Source organism: Thunnus thynnus, chromosome 11 (assembly GCF_963924715.1).
Source record: "Thunnus thynnus chromosome 11, fThuThy2.1, whole genome shotgun sequence".
Classification (NCBI taxonomy): domain Eukaryota; kingdom Metazoa; phylum Chordata; class Actinopteri; order Scombriformes; family Scombridae; genus Thunnus; species Thunnus thynnus.
In genome coordinates, this window is record NC_089527.1 from 21450437 (window position 1) to 21469482 (window position 19046).

Consider the following 19046-nt stretch of genomic DNA (forward strand, 5'->3'; position numbering starts at 1 on the left):
ATGCCCACACAGCAGATATCAAAGCTACAAATCTTATTAACGGAGCAATTATTTCCAAAATGTCCACCAGCATATTTATCAGAGGACCCAAATTTAGCAATTGACACCATAAAGATACATAAATAAAAATTATTGCCTTAGTATTTTTAGAGATAAGTTGAGGCTTTTAGAATGGGAATCTATAGGAGATAGGAGCCAGGGATTTTTTGGAGCCAGCATCTAGCTGCGCTTCAGTGGCATTGCACTGTAAGGTATGTATGTGCTAGCTAGGTGTAGGAGCTGATGGAGGTGGGGGGAGGAGACTCTACCAAAGGAGGAAAAATGTGACTCCTAGTAATTCCAAAGTTGTCTTATTCACACGTTGTGTGTTTTCATCTGGCTTGTTAATGGTAGCCACAGGTATGAATACATTCAGGAATCATCTGGTTTTGTTAAGAGTTGCAGGGTGTGTGAATCGTGCAACTGAAGTTGTGCTGTATGGTCAGTAAATTCCCCCAACTGTTGGCTGCCTGCTTGTTAAACCAAGGTCTCATTTTCTATTTCTACGTGTGTTAAATACAAAAGATACAAGGTGTGGGTCTGGAGGATTTTGAGTTATTTAAACTCAACTTTGACAGAGCTGACAGCTGAAATACAAAAGTAAAGTAACAAGTAATGTAACATATTACTTTTGCTGCTGAGTAATTAGAAAAGTAATTTAATTACCTTTTCAATGAGTAATGTGCGATCAATAAGCCATCACGGTTTTCAAGTAACTGGCCCAACACTGACTTGTTACTATGCTGAATATCACAAGGCATTGGACATTTTTTACTATAAATAGCACACTTCTGCATGCATTTATATGTGAAAGTAATCTAGAACAATTTAATCTGTAGAGAGAGTAAACTTGTGGGATTTCATTATGTACTTTGAGGAATGAGACATATCAATACATGCGGTTGTTTCAAACAGCTCAAACAAAATGAGGATGAAAGCTGCCAAATTTGCTATTTCACTTCCTTCATTTCCTTTCATGTCCATGTTAGATCAGATATGACAGAGCCAAGTTCCTTATTAAATAAGTCAAACTTTAGGTTAAAAGATGAAAGATGATAAATGAAACTTTGACTCTTCATCTATAATATTCAATTATATGAAGCAAATACCAGCCAGTCAAACTGACATTGAATTAATTAGTGTCCAGAGATAGAAACAGGCACACACATCTGCACACCAAAAACAGGTATATGTTTGTGAGCTTACGTGCAGTCGCAGACCCACACTGAAATCATAATTTTAGTAAGCAATTCATCTTATCAGAGTAGTTAAAGGTAATTACAGATGTCACCTGTAACTCATTCCCTAATGATGACTGATGTAGTCTGAGGGAAAGGAGAGGTAGAGGGAGGAATGAGCAAAGTGCAATCTTGCTGCATGTGTTCAGCGTTCTCTCTGGCTGCCTGTGGGATGCTGGTAAATGGCAACAACAGAGCTGAATTCTAACATGTTAATCAAACAGTGAGACTGTTTCCACCAAAGGGAAATTAGAAGTTAATTTCACACTGAGTAAAATGTGCACAGACACCATGAACCTAATACACAAACAGTCACAGTGGAGCGCATGCATACAAACACGGGCCCCCTTGACACTGTGCATTAAAATGCATTTTGGGTGATTGGGATTGCAATTGGATAGTGCTTGACCGCATGAAAGTGCAGATGTAAATGCACCCGAGATGCATTGAGGACATTGTGATCCGATCAGCCAAACCACCTCTGGAGGTGATCATGGATGCACTGTGACCACATTAAACACAAGTGTAAATGCAATTGCATATTCAATCCACATACAACAACAATGTGGGCAGAAATACATAATGGCGCATGACTGTTCCAAACAGTAAGGTGGCAGCAATTAGCTAGTTAGAGAGCTAAGCTACTAGCAAGAAATTAGCAAGAAAGCTATGGATATTCAAGACACTTGTGGATGAAGTCAAGACGAGACCAAGTGTCAGCCTCTTCCCTCGCTTTGAAAATCAGGCAAAAGTCCATTCAATAGCACAGCTTCACAAATGGCAAACATCTTCTTTTTTGTTTGTTTTTTTGTTTTTTGTCTCTTTTGACCTGTGCAAATGAGAGGAGGATGTGACGTTTGGTTGTTTGAGATGGACAGAGCGATCAGATCTCAATCGGATCTCGATGTGGACACTGGAGATACTATTAATACCAGGTGTAAATGTAATCAGGTTAAATCATATTTAGACACAATCTGGATATGAGATGCATTTAATGCAAGGTGTAAAGGGACTAACCAAGACAAAACACTTGATCCAAACTCTACTTCACCATAAAAACTTTGCAGATCCAAATATGATACAGTATGTTTCAGTACAGTCCAAAAGTTTTTGTTACAAAGCACAAAGGAGTCCCTCATAATGATTTATGAACTATAGCCTGATGAATTAACTCAGTCTGTAGTTACAGCAAAGACCCACCATGAATGTCACTAGCATTAAAGGAGCCACAGTGTCTTGTTTTATTCATAATTAATATGTGCTCTCTGCTTCAGGCATGAAAGATCTCATCAACTTTCAATTAACCTCTAAGCTCTTCATCTCATCTGTCCCTTTCCTCTTGTGGTTAGAGATGCAGATGACCGGAGGCTGTTTTTACAGTCGCAACGGGGGTTGATAACTGCAGGTAATCAAATCTATCAGTGCTAATTGCTGGCTTTCCTTCAATCACTTAAGGTATCAGTGTTGGAATAAAACACTGTAGGAAAAGCTGTTAGTGAGGAAGGCTGTACCTCCCCTCTTTACCTTTGGAGTCAGCATTTTCCATTTCTTACCCATTTGACCCCACTTCCTGCTTGTGTTTAATTTGATGTCATCACTGCAAGTTTTCAATTTCTTCCATCTCTATTTTACCCTGTCTTTATTCTTGATCGCTGGCAGTGTGTCTATGAGTTGACTGATGAAAACACATACTGTACACAAGCAAATTAGGACTAACTTGATTTTATTATCAGGTTTAATTTAATTTAATTTTAATTATTTGTGAAAAACGGGGCTTACACATTGCATTTGGCTTTCCTCAAGGAACTGGTGGTGTTTATCAGATAATAATATTAGACACAACCATGATGAAAAAGATTAGAATGGAAAGAGAAAAACTAGCCTGAAGCTGACTGGACAGGTAACACCTGGTGGAAGTATTGTAAGGCAGAGAACTTACAATAAAGGACACTTTAAGTGATTCATGAAAAGAAAATATGTTAAATCCTTTATTAAAACTATTAAATCATTAAAACATACAGAGTGGTCAATAGTAACTCGATTTTGATAATAACCCAGCTAGCAGGGAACATTCCCACAACATTGGCTAATGTTACCTACAAGTTATAAGTAATAATGTTTTAAAGAAAATGTTTTAATCTAATGTTCAAAAAACATTTTAAAGATGCTTATCAATTCAAATAAGTTTTCTTTTGGTCCCGGAATGTTCTAGGATAACGTTCTCTATAAAAAATCCTAAAAATGTTTATTGATAACATTGTCAGAACATTATGCCCAAACGTTCCCTAAAACAGAAGGAATTTTTTTTTTTTTTGGTTCTCAGAATGTTCGAGGATAACATTCTCTGAAAACATCCTTCATTTTAAGAAGGTTGTCACCAAACATTTTTAGGGTATTTTGAGAGAACGTTATCCTAGAACATTCTGAGAACCAAAAAAAACGTCCAGCTGAAAACATTTTAAGGAATTTTTGGGCATAATGTTCTAACAGTGTTATCCTAGAACTTTCGGAGAACCAAAAGAAAACCTCCCACTGAAAATATTATTAGAACATGACAGGTAACGTTCTCAGAACGTTTTAAGAACAAAACATTTCTAGCTGGGAAATCACTGAAATTCATACACTGATTATTTCAATATATACAATTCTAACTTTTCTGAACTGCAATGCTTTTCTGCGCATGTAGTTTTCAACAAAATTACTTTTTAGCAAGACACTAGCGGCAGGACTCTATGGTATAGGCCAAATATTCGTTCCCATGAATGTTGACATTCAACTATTCGATAAATCCTTAAGACTTTGGTAATCTCTTGACTTTTCTCTGGTGCCACCAGCTAATGAAAAGTAGCCTTCTGACTCAACCAGCTGTCTGCGCCTGTGTGACCATGTGACCCTCACTTTGCACGATGTAGCAGTCCCTCGACAGTCTCAGATTTCAAGCTCTATCCTTGATACCTTTACCTAATCAAAGAATGTATGCCAGGTCTCATCATGGAGGATGACAGATCAAAAGACAGCCACTCATCTGGCCCTAAGTCATACATAGATCAGGTGAAAACTCATAGTGCCTAAATGTTAAATCTAATCTGGACATTAGCGGGGAGACAAGTCACAGATGATATGCAGAGCAAAATTAATTCCCTAGGAGGCTACCTGTTACTCCTGTATGAAAGAAAGAAAAGTGAATGAGAAAGCTTTTTTAAAAAAAAAAAAAAAAAATCATTAGTTTGCACATTAAAATATATATATTTTTTATTTTAGAAAAAATATGATTTGATTTGTACACAAGGGCATTCACATAGTTTAAAAAATTTTACTCAACTGTACATGAGCTCAAAGTGAACAAACACTTGTGCAGGAGAGGTAGGAAGCTAAAAGCTTATACAAAGACCTCTCCTAAAAACTCAAGACAAGATACAGAATAACAATAAATACAAATAATGAGGGGTGGAAAGGCTACTACGAAGTAAAGAACAGTCAACAGTTAATGCTGTACTTGGATGTTTGTTTTAGATGATTTTTAAAAGTAAACAAATCTAATTTAAAAGAATGTGAATAAATTATAATTAAATATATGAATTATAAATAAATATATGAATAGATTATATGGGGAATAAAATAAAATGCCTCTCAATTTTTGGTAAATGCATGCTTTTACTGTCTCTCAGGTTCACAAGTTTTCAAAGACATGGATATGTTTATTGGGATGTGCTAGGTGATCTACACACCTGCACCTGCTACAGAGATTTATTGTAACACAGCCTCTGCCTTCTGCCGTCTGCCTGCTGCCCAACACACAACAACAGCCTGGCCTTGAGAACTCTTGGCCTTTCAAATTGAAAACACTGATGGTAACCTTGCACAGTTTGATGAGGACTGGATAAGTGATAAAGTTTCCACTTCTTTGTGGAAAGGTTCCTGACACAAACGGCGCTTGGCATTGACGGGTAGGCGTCCACCCACAGCAGCTTAACTGACTGGAATCCCCTGTTGACGTACTGATCTAACAGGGCTTAACTGGTGGCTCAATACAGCAAGTAGAAGAAATAGGAACTTGTCCAGGAGGCTTTACCCACTGTGCCCTTTGCATTATACACTCACAATCGCATTCATCCCACTCAGTGTGGATACGTGTGTGTGTGTGTGCTGATACACAAATACACACAGAAAGTGTTCATTTTGAGTGTTGATGTGATGTTCACAAAACAGCAAAAAGAGTGACTCAAAGAGAGAAAATCAAAGAATGAACATGAAGTGCATCTATTTACAATACAAAAAATAATGAGTGAGAGAGAAAGAGAGAGAGTTAATTATCTCATTAAGCAAAAAAATGATGTGCTTTGATGCTAATGGTAAATAAAAGCAGTTTTAATTATTCAATTTCATTTAAAATCCACCATGTTCAAGAAAAGACAATCAAGTGTAAAAAGCTATGAGGATGAAACAATTAAGAAAGTTACGTTAATTATTTATTCTAAGGTTACGTTTTCTAGATAAATATTCAGTAGTATGGGTGATTTATTTATGAGATAAAAACTTATAAATCTAACATTTGGTTTAATAGCCAGTTACTTGAGTAATGAACTGCATTTGAGACCACTGTGAAAAAGCTCTTCCTGCTGTGGATGAAAACAGTGAAGAGAGAGTCAAACTGTGCTGCCAGCACTGATATTTAGAAGGTCTGGGATGGAGCGCGCTGCACTTTGAGCACAGTCGGGGTCATAACAAACACGCTTGCCTCTATTTTTACTCACAAAGCTGCTTAGAAGTATTTCATAACATCAGTTCATGTTTTTTCACCACTGTGCAAACATCTGTTTTAATTCAGTCATTATCCTTTTTTTCCAATTCCACTGGTTCTGGAGGCTGAAGGGTCATACATTACATTTATCTGCCAAAATGTTTCTCTCGCTTTTTTCCTCTTGTCTATAATTAACTGGGGCTGTCTGTGTTTGTGAAGAATTACAAAAAAACATTATGGTTATTGTCGTTATTGGTTACATGTGTTAGTAGTCGCCTACTTACCCATCAGTAGGAACAGCAAGATCTTTCTTACTATACTCGCTGAAGGCCAGCATTCATTCACATTTTAGCTCTGGTTTAATCCCTTACTGTAACTTACTTGATGTTGAAATTTCTGTATCAGCTGCTTCATTTTACCTTGTCACAATTTTGCCTGGTCAAGTAACTTGCAACTGAAATATGAAACTGTAAAAACAGCTTCTCACAGTTTTACGTGACGGTCAGTATTGGTAAGAGCCACTGGGTCAACCATTTGGACCAGCAAACCACAGCATTTTTCCAGTGGGATTGGCAGAACTAGCAAAACTTACAATACAAGGGTTATTAGTTATTTTATTAATTATTTGATTTATCATTAATATTAAAAAATATGAATGAAGCTTTAAATAACCACCTTCAACTAACCATATGTATAATTCAAGAAAATTAACATATTTTTAAAAAGAAACATTTATTGTAACATATCTTCATTTGTTTAGGTGAGTAATTGTACAATTGAGTGTCTTCCAGTGAATTTCAAGACACAATTTCAAGAACAATAGTGAGGCCCTGCATATTCAATACTACAAATTTTGTTTCAAATAAAACAGTTGAACATTTTTTTATACCAGGAGTTTTTAAAGTCTGACTCATTCCTTGAAACACATTCAGTCTCTATTTTCAGAGAGTTTACATGGAAACTGCATGTAATCCTGTGCAGGTCTCATGCTATTATTAGCCAACACTTCTTTACATATCATAATGAGTCACATGAATCAGTCTGTGTAAAATGCAGCTTGAGGTGTTGTTCATCATATTTCCACCATTTTGGTTTAGGTAATGTAGTTTTATGCTGTGATTCCCTCTCAGTTTGCTACCTCAAGTATCTTAATTGCCTCCATGAGCTGTGTGTCACAGCAGCATGGCAACTGCAGGCCGTGTTGAGCTGTCCAAACTTTAGTATCATATTTGCCATGTTTTTAAAACAACAGCACGCACCCGTCCCTTTCACCTCGTGCAGTATCTCCATACTCTCTCCCTCTGCGCCCCCACCCTCAGCTCTCTGGTGCCCCCCTGGGGAGGCACATCTCACAGTTTGAAAGCCTTTGATTCATGCAGGCAGACTTTATGTAACCACTAGTCATCTCAAGGGCCTGTCTCACAAAGCAGCATAACGGTTATCAGAATAACTTTGCAGAGTAAAAATCATAAACTCCCTCTAATCTGGAAAGAGCTGTGTAAGGTTTCACTTAGTGCTGCTGTCTGAGCTAATTTTGCTTTGTGAGACAAGCTGCAGGTGTCATCTTCAGGACATCCAATCAGAGTTTATACCCCTGTTGTGTTTAGTGGCCCTTCCTTTTTGACAGCAAACACATTACCTAGTATGGTGTAATAACCTGACTCAGATAGGAGGCTAAATAAAAGACAGCTCAGAGGCCTCCTGGCAATCTGAGCCTGCACTGAGAGTCCCTCTGCACTGCTGTGCTGATGAAAGCACCAAATTAATCCCTGCTCTGCCATTCTGGTCTTTCATCCTGAAAGCCTCCAAAATCCTCTTTTACAATCAGCCAATCCACCAGAGCAGACTGAAGGTTAAGCAACGCGAGGTTTGTAAAGTATCCAGCATGAACCCAAATATTTGCTTTGTGCAGAGTGTTTGTTAGCACTCAGCTGTATTTAGGGATCCAACTTATTTTTGGCCAATGCATCGGCATGGCTCTTGGGAAGGCCACTTCCACCACCACTTTGGTCAGGACTGAAATATCTGAACAACTACAGACACTCAATAGCCACAGAGGATGAATCCTACAGACTTTTGTAATTCCTCTAGTGCCAGCATCAATATGTATACGCACATTAAGTCTCATGTATATTGGCTTTAACACATCTTCTGAGACTCCTCTATTCATCCCTTAATTCTCCCATTCAGAGAGAAAAATCCTTTTTTTTCCTGATAATATCAGAGATATGAGGACTTGCAGGAGGATTTTGAATCTGACTAACGCCAGTGGAGTGCATGACGTGTGCAGTGACGTCATCTCCAAACAGGTTCAACTTATTAAATTTTTGAGCCATTTCTTCATCATCGCTCACTGCTATTTTCTCTTGTCTGTCTGCTTTCTGTCACAACACTGCCAGACGCAGCTGTCACATCAAGAGATGAAGTGATTGGCTATATTGCACTACAGTACGTCATACATACACACACACACACACACACACACACACACACACACACACACAAGATGCAGCAAACAGCTCAGTCTGAGTCAGGTAGAAGCAATTCTGACATCTAAATAAAGTGTGAAAAGGAGTTCACTGTGAGTGTCATATGCTGAATATATGCGATGCATGATAGCCCTGGATAGGTTTAAAACGCAGAATATAAGATTATAACAGCATAATAACAGCTAAATACAGATTTACTGTTGTAGATATTTCATGAGCAGGTCCATAACATTAAAAGAGAAATATATGCAATACTAAAATATAAAGAACACAGCGTAGGATTTAAAGGACAGAGCCAGACATATTGTAGATGAGTGTATAGTTGGCCATTTAACTAGCAGCCATTGTAATCGGTGAACATTGTAGCAGACATGCAAATAGAGAAGAAATTACTTTCTAAAACATTTTTATTTCTAACAATTTAAATATGTTAAAGAACCTGCACACCCAGAGAAAAGACAGAAGGGTGGACAAGAGAAGCACTTGAGAGCAATACCCTCTAAATGCAGAAAAATTCATCCAACTCGGTCATATTCATGTGGTCCATGTCAGCCACTAGAGGTGTAGGTTTCCCTAGCTAACTGGTATGGCAAGAAGGAAATTGTGCAAAGGAAGGCATTTATGTTTATGTTTAGTAACTGTGGATAACCTTTCATGTAAACCTTCTACAGTATACAAATCAAAAGCCAGGGACCACATAGTGCTCAGTTGCCAGTTATTTTGTGATGCTCCTGGTCAAAATCCAGCACTGCTTTTATGTCCCAGTCCATCCCTGCTTACACATCTGTTGTAAATTCTCTACACCACTGAAAGCTGATGCACTCTACGTTCACAGACTGCATCAGATTTCAGTGGTGTGCTTTGAACTATATTTCATGAATCCTTCCTCACATTAAGGATTCTCGGCTTGCTGACTGTGTTGCCTAAATATATAAAGGGTCTTAGCAGAGACTAACCTTGAAGACAATACACCTGGTGGAATCAGGTAATATCACTCTTCGAATTGCCAATATTATTGCCATTAAGTAATGGAATAGCGTAACAATATCAAAACATCACAGAACAAGAAAAGTAACCGACCATTGCTGCCTGACAAGGTGATGTATGGGAAGAAAAAACAATCAACCTGATTGAGGGCCTAAAGGGCTTTGTTTATGCTTGTGAATGCAGGACATCCTCTGCTGTTTCTATATTAGATTTTCTTTGCATTCACTCCGTTCGACTACAGGGACGAAAGGGGAGCAGAATAACTACGTTAATGGTATCTATGTCTGTGTGATGTCATTTTATTTATTTGTTCTGGTTCAACATTTTGTTGCTAGTAGCAACCTCTACTGTCAGAGTTCCATAGCCATTTAACTGACATTGTTACAGCCCCCTTTTTGTCAGATCTTTGACCTCGAAAATACCAAGCAAACATCTTTTAACCTTCCTGTAAATGTCCTTGTTGGACTATGTAAGTACTGTACTTACTGTAGCTATCTTGTAACTTTTGTTTATAAATTAAAATGGTTTCCTGCAATCACTTTCTGATCTTAATCAAGCAGCGACCACCATGGCTTGAGGTTGAAGCCATTGCAGAAGTACCTTAAAGAGCAATGCTGGCTCCAAATAACTCCAAAAAACTCCCTGGTTCTAATTGACTCCCATCAAAAAGTGTCAACTTCTCAATAGAAATGCTAAGCCAACATTTTTCTCTATGTGTCATTATTTTCTCAGTTGCTAAATTCAGGCCCTCTAATAAGCGTGCTGGTGGTCATTTTGGAAATTATTGCTCCGTTAGTAAGATTGTAAGACCTATGGTAGCTTTGATGTCTGCAATGTGGGCATTGATTGACGGTTGTGATTGACAGTTCGCTCGCCTGTTGCTCTCCCTGGCTCCAGGACTCTCTGTCTGCTGTCTCAGACTTACGGAGCTTCTGTTTAAAGAATAATCAGCTTTTTCTCCAGACATGCAGTTCTACTGTGTTTGAGGATTACACTAACAAGAACCCCACAGTCATGCAATATTCCAATAAGTTTAATGTTACTTGATTATCATACCTCCTTCTGATGATGTGATACATTGACAGCTAAGTTGCCACAGCTTCCATACAACAAAACTTTAGGCTACTAGCTTAACCGATAACATTAGTCAGTTTAAAAAGTTGGCTCACTCATGAGAGATGTCAAACCAAATTTGGAAATAAACACTGAATCTAAATGATTTAGTTGTCACACACGTCACTGTAGGTCAGTGTCAGGTGTAATATACAGTATATATACAGTATAAATTACGAAAGTTTACTCAGTCACTTTGAGTAGTTAGCTGTTTTCAACTCTCATTCGTGAAACTGCTGTTGTATTATGGGTTTTGAGGATTTTCCATCATGTAGGTCTAGTAATAATGATAGTAGGTATCTGATATGATGCTCATTTTGGTTTGAGACATTCGAGTGGCTGGAATATTCATGTGCAGATTATATGGTAAATCAAATCCAAATCCTTCCCTCATGCTCCAATTTTCACATTTTAAGCAATGTGTCACAATGTATCTCACATGCAAGAAAAAATTGCTTAGAAACAGTCTTTTTTTCTAACTGGTAGTTAACAGTCCAGCCGATGCCCCTGTTCACTCATTTATTTTTCCAACTCCTGCCTTAAACTTTTATAGGAAATGTGCTTAGTTCGCTGCATAGCTGTGCACCTACATGCATAGCAAAGGCAGACGATGCATAATCAAAAAATATATATATATAACAATGTTGTTATCACATGGAGCAACTGGAAATACATGTTTTTAAAATATTTATGGCCTAGGGACAAGGGTGATCTATATCAGTGATGGTTGGCATCATACCAGAAATCCTTCACACACCGTTAACAGTCCTAGCATGTATGAAAAATAGTGATGATGCATCATTATGCTGTTTAATGTCAGTGGAGGCCATGTCCAAGTGATTGATAGAGCAGTTGTGTATTTACAGACAAAAATAAATGGATAATGGATAGATGAAATTCAAAATTCAAAAAGCTTGTATTAAACTGGCTGCCTCTGACAAAAGCAGATTTTCATAGATTCAAATCAAGTCAATATTTACCAAAGTAATTATAATTAGATACGTCGTTTTCAGGTTAGGTCAACTTGAATCCTCACATGAAAATCACATCTGAACTTATAAGTCTAGTCTTGAAACTTAAAATGACAGGTTGATTGTGTGTTCAACTGATCATTCAATTAACTCATCAAATTAACTCGTTTAGAGTCACTGTTTGTTTATGACCTGGAGTAAAGGAAAAATACAACTTGGCAAAACTTAAGAAATTAAGTTAAACTGGTAACTCACAATTTTATTGGTTATTTTGTTGTTTCATTAAATCTGTTTTGAAGATGTGCTGTTGTGGTAGAGAGAGTTTCTGGTGTACCATCATCATGACTTAAGCAGTGTCAAGGCTCAGTGTGGTGCTCTATAAAATGTGACTGGATGCGGCTTCTTTTCATGGCACAAAGAAGCTTAACTAACCATGCTTTTGCATAGTAATTAGCTAATACAAGCAGTATTATACTGACATGATCACAAACAGCACAGCCCTAACCTCTTATAAACAATAAAAAATTATAAAATTTTACATCATCATGTGATATCGTTATGGATTATACCTGTTCTAGGATTTAGAAATCTTGTGCAGGAACATGGAAAAAATCCAGAGAGACATACAAAGGACTTTGTTTGCTTTGCTCTATACATTGTGTCATATTCCATGTCATGCTCCTTCTTTCCTGCACAACTTTCATGACTCAGTTAAAGGTGAAGGTTCAGCCTTTCCTAACGAGTTAATCAGGATCATTCGTGCCACCACTATGATTAGGCTAATATCCTGTCATTGACAGTGTGAAGTCTACAAGTCTGGAAAGTGCATATTAAATGTGTTTGTGTGTGTGTGTGTATGTGTAAGGGTTTTTGGGGGGAGGATTATGCTGAAAGTCAAGTAACGGATGAAAAAGGTAAACACCATAGTAAACATTCATGCAACCATTAGATTCATGACTGATTGTTTCATTCCCTAATGTAATGCATACTCACACTCTTGTTATTTACAGTATGTGATTCATTGTAAGAACCAGTTCCCCCGAGGACAGGAATGCTGATTACTTCTGCGGCAGCAGTCCCTTAGGTGTGTTCCTGGGCAGACACATCGTAAAGCCTACACAGTATGAGAGCTGACTTGTCTAAAACTGGGCAGACTGTATAGATTAAGCCTGATTTTACCCCTGAATTGTTTGGCCCCGACTAATTTTAGAATCAGGCTGAAATTCTGCCAGATCGGTTGACGTGCAGTTTGAGCAGTTCCTGGATACGACTTCCCATATGGCTACTGTCAAATAATCTGTTGTAAACTGTAGTGAGCTCGTTTTAATTATTGGAGTAGTATCTTGTTGAATTTTGCAGCAGAACAGACATACAGAGTAAGTCACAATCTGTTATTGCAGTTAAAGGCAACTAGTTGGAAACAGCTGTTGTGGGACTGAGTGGAGGCTTATTTATTAGATGCAGTACAAACTACTAAAATCAATATGCATTTGTTTTGACTGTTTTGCGACAAGTAGCTGAAGCAAGGAGACGACCACTAATAAGATATGAGCAGTGCTTGAAGAAATATTATGCAACATGTTACAATACTTGTGATAATTTAAGACATTTGTTTTTCAATCAGTAAAATAGGTTACAGTATTAGCTTTTATCCTTAAAGCTGCTTTAATCAATATTTTAATATAACAAAGTATTAAATCATCATAATGTGAAAGGTGAAAACTTTAAAAAAGTATGTTTTAACTGTAGAATTGCCCAACTAAATGAATTTAAGGAACTAGCAGTATTTTCATATGAAGGCTGTAATCAAAACCAACCAGCCCAGTGATGGAGTCTTCCAGATGGGGAGGGGAACGGTACATGTATTAAGCACAATTATCTGAGATGGTTCCTCTTGTATATTGGATAGTGTGTGTTTTGCAGGTTTTTGACTGTTTTTCCTTTAACTGTGAGAAAATGAATCAGGAGCTTATGGAGCTTATGAAATGTAAAAACACTGCACTTTAAAATATATGAGGCAGGATTACAACTCTGGAAACTCATCACAGAAACAATAATTTTCTCCTCTGTCTCCATGACTGCAAGGATTGCCAAAATTTGCTGTTTGTGTTAAGATAATCCATGTGGAGTGTGCGCATGCAGGTCAAAATAGTCACTCTTTAAACAGTGGGTTTATTTCTAGTCTGTAGTTAAAGTAAAAGGAAATCCTAGTCATGATGCTGTGTGATATGCTAGTGCCAGACTTTACATACTGTAGCATTAGCTAAATTTTATTATTTACACCAGTACTTTACTTACTGTGATTCCAGATTTGACAGTTTTGTATCTCAAATAATCATTTATATTTTCCTGTGCTGTGGACATAATGTTATGCAAGACTCACCGTGAAGGCTCCCAGTCTATTTATTGTAGCCAGCGGCTGATGTTTGCAGCAGATGGCATTAGAAACAGATGCTATCAGTCAGGGTTCAGCTCCATCTGGGTCTAATCACTGATGCTCTGTGTGACCTGTGTATGGGTGCGCATGTGTTAATGTGTGCATACATATGTGTGTGTGTTTGTGTGTGTGTGTGTGTGTGTGTGTAAGAGATAGAGAGAGAGAGACAGCTGAGTATGTGTGAGTGTGCCAGTGAATTTAATCCCTCTACTCCTGTTAAGACTAGTGCTGGCAATGAAAAAATGAATGAACGATCCTTTGTACCGATACGATTTGTAGCAGGTCTGTATTTATTTGCACTGTCTCCAGGAAATATCCATTTGCTTGCACTCTAAAGTCCAACACAGACAAAAACTCTCGCCTTCTCCTGCACTCAGCTTTCATATATTACCAAACAAACTGTCAGCCATATGAATAACAGTGTTATTAACAACCTTAAATAGTGTTACAAGTTCACTAGAGTACTGTGTGACAATATTTAGCTTAGACTGACTGATACATTTTCCCCTAGGGGCTTACTGTTGCTGTATGTGCTCATAGCTTAGATTTTCAGTACTAGTACAAATACATGTACCCAACTTGACCTGACTGTAGATTGCATATAAAGATGGACATAGTGAAGTATGATGTCCCCTTCTGTTTGGAGCCAGGACCTTCCAAATAAGGAGTGCTGGGTGTTGCCTTTCACGCTCCGGAAACACGCCCTGCTACCTCAGACCGAAGGGAACGTTAGCTTATTGGGAACGCCATGTGAAGATACTTTTCTCTGACTCACAGCTCTTATCTCAGGCTCTGCTCATGACTTGCAGTTGCAGAGCCCTGAAGCCCCGCCCTGCTGCTGCAGAGCTGAGTGGCTCGCTGATTGCTTGTTTATTCAAAGTTTATTAATATTAAACATGTCATGCGTCCAAATTGCACCAAATTCGACACTGTACTTCCTTGGGTCCTAAGCAATACATCTGCCAAGTATGAAGTCGATTGGATGAATGGTTCTTGAGATATTTGAAGGACATACATATATACAGACAGACAGACAGACAGAGTCCTTCATTTATGGTCAGGTAGTTAAACAACTTTCAGTGTCTGCTTGTGTTAATAATTGTTTTGCATTTTGATTTAAATACTGTAACGTCTCCAGTTGATTTCTTATTTCTGCTGCTGTCATGATACAACATTCATACCTGGTGGTAGATTTATGTTTATTCACTGTAAAAATAATACAGACACTATATTATGTTGTATTATCACTATAAATTGAGATAAACACTTCTTGATTTTATAAGTTACAAGCTTTATGTAGCCTATAGCTTAATATTTTGAGAGGATAATGAGGCATGTTGCTTACTATATTTAGAAGTTCAGAAGTTGGTATACTGAGGCAATATAACACACAAATTTTGAGTGTCTGTGTTTTGGATTTGTGTACACATACATGTGTGGATTTTTATGTAATTCCATGTTTGTGTGTGTGTGTGTGTGTGTGTGTGTGTGTGTGTGTGTGTGTGTGTGTGTGTGGGTCTGGGATTAGTCAGTTCTAAAACTATCCATTCCGCAGCAAAGAGCTAGACAGACGGCAATGTTTTACCCCATCACCCAGTAACTCTTAAATCTTCTGTCCATCCCATCTGCGTGGCCCGTGACCTCTTCATCCTGCATGCACCCTCATAGTTATGACCATGACTCATGACTCGACCGCAACAGTAATCAGAAAATTAACTTCCACTGGCCATCTATGTTAAAAGTCTTGTTCATTGACCAGTAATGGAGGGAAGAAAATTCACTTCAAAGGGCACAACAAAATTTGATTCTGCCGTCTCGCTCTGTGATTTTTTTTTTTTTTTTTTACATGTTTTAATTTTTAATTCCATGAGTGACAGAAAGTAAGAGAATGCAAGATTGATAGTGGGGGATCCACAGCATCTCAGTAATTGGACAAGCTTTGAAGATTTTAACTCCCTGGAGGCAAACAGTCTTATTGGGAGGACAAATTTGATGGTATCCAGCTCTCGCTCTCCTTTATGCCACATTGACATGCAAACTTAGAGCAAAAACGCTGCTAAAATTCAAGTACATAACTTATGAGAGAGTACCGTTTCCTAATTGCTGTACTACACATAATGAAAGTGTCACAGATGATTTTTCCATGCATTCACACATTTGTCCATCCAACTTTTTCTCAAGAACTTTCTCCAGCTCCTTCACCTACACACCAGCACAGAGATGTACAGTAAACTAATCCTTCCAGCCTGTACTAGGCTTCTTCCAGGGTCTCTCTCCAAACAGAGCTATCAATGTAGCTGGCCTGGATGCATCTGATGTGGAAGCAGTTCATGTTTACTTGTGTTCACAATCTCGTCTGTGGTCTAAAATGAGAACAATTTCACATCTGAAGTGACACAATGCAACTGAACGCTGTATGTGTCTATAATGTGTCAGTGTCTGTGTGAACCATCCTCATGGTGAGTCTCGAAGAAGCTCTTTGAAGTGCTACCATGGAGATGAGATGATGGGAATGAGGAATAGCACCCAAGTTGTGCTGTGTGTGTATGTGTCTGTATGTCATTTTGGAAATACATTGGTACCAAAAGGATGTATACGTTTCCACTTTTTTGAAAACTTGCTCTTCTCAGTTGCACCTACACCCCTGAGCTCTTCACGCCACATCTATGATGTATGATGTATCTCCCAGCTATTCATCAATGGTTTCCTCAAATGACATGTTGGTTTATTAATAATGCCACTGACTCCCATTGGCTCTACATCATCCTTTGATAATCCCATCAGATCAACTGAACTATCCATTTATGAAACATATTTCAAGCCCATAGGCCAGCTGGTGCCTGATAACAAATGGGACAGTATGTTACATTTATGATGAGGTGTTCCTGCAGCATGTCCAGTTTGGCAGATGTGGAGAAAGAGAATTTATATGCTTGTTCTTCCAATTAAAGACTTTCATAGCAGACAGTGGGGTAGCTCCATGTGTAGATTAAGTGCTTTTTTTCTCCTTTTTTTTTTTACTTTTTCAAATACAAAAAATAAAATGTAAGGTATCTTTGACACAGCTAGGATAGGAGGTTTCCTGCTCCTAGTCTTTTGCTAAGCGTTGTTTGCACATTCTGGATCTCTGTACCAAATGTACAGAAATAAAATCGATCACAAAGTTGGGTGAGACAGCAAAGAAGCATATCTCCCAATATGATGCAGTATTTCCTGATATTTGCTATCAGTCACAACAATGGTAGTCATGGGAAACAGAAACTGTGAGTGGAGAATTGTTCTAGCAATCTAATTACTATAGATATCAGCATACCTTGCTTGAACACAGAATAAGGCACAATTAACTGTTTAACAGCACAAAGACGCAAACTGTAGGCAGGATTGTGTGTGTCTGAGTTTGTGTCATATACACAAAACAGTGTGTTTAACCAGACATTCTGAGTGCAAGCTGTTGACCACTCGGTTCACCTTTGTGGATTAAGTGCTGCCAAGCCATGGTGAGACCGTGTTTTATGATATAATCAGATTACTTTTCAAGATACTCAAACATGCTTAGTTTTTTTTTACTATGCCATCCCTTCCTTTGCTGTTTACTGCATGATTTATTTGTGGTAGCTTATTCTCTTCATATTTCCTTCCATTACCTATCTGCCTAGCACCTCAGTTAATCTAGAAAAGCTTATTTTCTTTATGACAAAACCTGCCAGATTCAAATTTGGAGGCTGACTTCTGGCTGGTGTGGCTCCAAGGCATCTGAACTGCTGGAGGTCATTCACACTACAATGTCATATGAGAGTGGTTGAGGTCACATGACGCTCATGTGAAAGTCACTTATGGGACATTCAGACTGAAAACAGCACTGCTTTCACACACAGGTGCTACGTCAGTGTGGGCTGGCATCACTTCAGGCACTGGTGAAACGATGAAATACGATCCAGGTAGTCTAGTTTGAGTATATTATCCAGGAGTTTGAAGCATTATCAGATGCAAAAACACTGGACAGCTGTTTAAATACTATGAGACAGGATTTAAAAACCCTTGAAGTTTATCACAGCTACAATCATTTTATCTCCTGTTGATAAAGTTGCAAGGTAAACAGTAGAATGACCTCTTACATTAACAAATACAAACACTGACACTGGCTGAACCCGCCAGCTAGCACCAGACTTTATACTTTTAGAAGACAACACACAGAAAAGAGAAATGTTTAGAGTGCTTGTACATCTAACCAAACAAACTCTGGTGCTTTCATCCGTTTGGTCCAGTTTGGTATGATTGTGAATGCCATTCCAATTCCTGCACTGACTAAACAGCTTCACTAAGACCGTCTGAAAAGTAGGGACCCAATCTACTTCCAAGAAAATTCAAAACTGCAGGAGAAGAGGCTAAAAATGCTTCGGGCTGCTGCTCTTATTGGTAGATTGTCCTTCTCAATTTAGTCCTGCCACTGATCCAGTGAGTCGAGGGTTCAACACAGACGAGCACTCACAGATAGGAAAACAAACATCAGCACCATCCATGCAAGCATCCTCTCTGATGCTTGTGACTAATGCAGTCCTGTTGAAAACAGCATTATATGGTACAAGGTGAATAGCAGGTTGATAGTTCTAATAAACAGTGTACATTTATAAAGCGGCTGCTGTTCCCTTGAATAACACCAGCATTGGGGATACTCTCTGTTCCTCCCAACCAAGTAGTTATCATTATTCATTTAACATTCTTCAATATGTGTAAATGTGAAAATGTGAAAATGCAGAACTTTATTCTGCACTTGCAACACCCATGTCTTCACTGATGCAACAGTTACCTAGCAATGGCGGATTTGACAATTTACTGCATGTGTAAATCTTTTCCACATTTATTTGTGAATTAATTGCATGATATTCATCACTTTCTTTGTATATTTCCTTGCCAGTATTGCCTTTTTTTGTACCATCTTTAGTCCAGATTTTGCTGCCATTGAGAAGGCACCCTAACGTATGCTCTAATGTGACCTGTTGGCTTGGCTGATCTAAAAAATACACATACAGA